This window comes from Bubalus kerabau, chromosome 1, assembly GCF_029407905.1.
Source record: "Bubalus kerabau isolate K-KA32 ecotype Philippines breed swamp buffalo chromosome 1, PCC_UOA_SB_1v2, whole genome shotgun sequence".
NCBI lineage: Eukaryota > Metazoa > Chordata > Mammalia > Artiodactyla > Bovidae > Bubalus > Bubalus kerabau.
The window spans coordinates 176881020-176883555 of NC_073624.1; the positions used below are offsets into that span (position 1 = coordinate 176881020).

Consider the following 2536-nt stretch of genomic DNA (forward strand, 5'->3'; position numbering starts at 1 on the left):
TGCACCCACCTTCTGGCCTGAGATCCGCCATGACCATAGACACCTCACTGCAGATTCCAAGAAATAAATCTGGGACTTCGCTGGTGGTGCAGTAGTTAAGACTTTGTGCTTCCACTGCAAGGGTCACGGGATCCTGATCCGGGAGCTCACGTCTGTCCCAAGCCTCATTGAGAGCCAACAGGGGGCCCTTGGGGCCTGGACAGATCCAGGAGGATGGGTGTGGCTGTGAACCTGGGGGTGGGGAGGGGGGAAGGGGGAGGGAGAGGGTGGGGGAATGGGGGCAAATTTTGTTATGATAGCTGGAGCTCCATCTTGGATCATTAGGACAAGATGACTTTTTAAGGAAGGTCATCTTAAAGTTCTTAAGTTCATCTTAGCAGAGAACTAGATGCAGTCAGGGTCAGATGACCCTGGATCCACCACTCCCTCCTTACAAACATTTGCCACTTTTAGCTATTTGGCTGGGTTGCGGAAAATCTCTCTCTAAGCCTCAGTGCCTTTATTACATAATAGTAGCCACCTTATTGCGATGTTGTGGAGATTTATAAAAAGCTTGTGCAAAATGACTGACTCAGTATCTGGTAAGCAGCCCTACTGAATGTGCATTCATTTCCACACTTGCATCACTTTCTCACATTTAAAATGCTTTAAAGTCATAAAATTATACTGAAGTTTGGGGACATGCGGAAACCTGCCGTTGAAGAAAATTGCCATTAGAAGATTCAGCAAATTCAAAATCTCCATAGTTAGATCTGTTACACAGTTACAAGCTGCTCTGCTGTGAAACAGACCTGAAGCTAAGGACCAAGAAGAAATTTTTTCCCTCAGAGAAGCATGACCCAGGACTTCATTTTCATCAGGATGTTCTAGGAAGTGGAGGTGAAGCGAGTCCTCAATAGTGAGAGAAGGTGGAGGGGGCAGGAATGGGGGCCACTTCCTTCAGCACCTGGGACAGTGGCTGCTCCAGGACTAGCCCCACTGAGGTGGCAGGGAGTCCTGGGATAGTCTTAGTATCAGACCCTTTGGGGGTTCTACAAGCTGGGATCAGAAGACTTAATGGTTGAATAAAAAGAAATAAATCCTATAACATGAAATTAGTAAATATTTCATGTATTCTAAGCTGAAAATTGCATATGTTTTTCTTTGCCTTCAGAGTTCTTATTAAAATGTTTTTCTCTAAAAACAAAACAGAAAAGTGGGAGGAACTGCCCTGGTGGTCCAGTAGCTTAGACTCAGAGCTCGAAATGCAGGTAGCCCAGCTTCAATATCTGGCCCACCAACGATATTCCACATGCTGCAACTAAGAGTTTGCATTCTGTAAATAAAGATTCTGCATGCTGCGACCAAGACCCAGAACAGGCAGATAAATAAGTAAATATTTATTAATGTTTTTCTTTTCCCACAAATTATACCTTGTCATAGAAAAAACCACAGTGAAGAAAAAGTAAGAAATAAAAATCATATCTATAATCCAAACATGCCAAAGTAATCACTTCATATTCTCTCACATATACTGCCAAATTTTAAAGTGAAAGTATCAGTCACACCCAGCTCTTTGCGACTCCATGAACTGCAGCCTGCCATGCTCCTCTGCCCATGAAATTCTCCTAGCAAGACTACTGGAGTGGGTAGCTGTTCCCTTCTCCAGGGGATCTTACTGACCCAGGGATTGAACCTAACTCTCACACATTGCAGGCAGATTCTTTACTGACTGAGCCACCAGAGAAGCCTATGAAATACACGTTCTCAGAGGCCACGTGTACTCAAGAGTCTACAAAATCTTTAGCAGAGGATGGTTTCGATCCATCGACCTCTGGGTTATGGGCCCAGCACGCTTCCGCTGCGCCACTCTGCTCTGACTTTTTAACTTTAAATTTCTATATAGTCTTTAACAGTAAAAATTTGACTTTACTTCTGAATGTATTACATTTACATATAATCTCCCTTTTAAATTTTTATTTTAAGGGCTAAAAGCAGTAAGATACTGAAAGATACTGAACATCATGAGTCATTAGGGAAATGCAAGTCAATGCCACAAGGTGATATCATTTCACACCCACTAGGATAACAAAATCATAAAAATGGAAGATCACAAGTGTAGGTGAGGATGCAGCGGTAATTGGAACCCTAATATATTGCTGTTGTGAATGTAAGAGTGCAGCCACTAATGAAACAGCTTGGTATTTTCTCAACAAATTAAGCCTAAAATTGCTCTGTGACCATACCATCCTATGCCTGGACATGTATCCAAAAGAATTGAAAACAGAAGTTTTCAAAAAGTTGTATACAGCCCTTCAGTAGTGGCACATCCACAGTTGCCTAAAGTTGAATATTTGGGAAACAATTCGAATATCCATTAACAGATGAGTGAATAAATAAAATAAGTTATATCCATAACAAGAAATGTTGTTGTTTAATTACTAAGTCATATCCAACTCTTTGCAACCACATGGACTGCAGCACCCCAGACTCCTCTGTCCTCCATTGTCTCCTGGAGTTAGCTTGAATTCATGTCCATTGCATCAATGATGCCATC

General features: G+C 42.2%; 1 non-coding gene across 1 annotated transcript; it reads right to left on the reverse strand.

The window, feature by feature from the left end:
• Window positions 1-1783: 1783 nt before the first annotated feature.
• On the reverse strand, window positions 1784-1855 carry TRNAM-CAU (transfer RNA methionine (anticodon CAU)). The gene has a single exon. It is a non-coding gene; the product is annotated as a tRNA-Met (tRNA).
• Window positions 1856-2536: the final 681 nt, after the last annotated feature.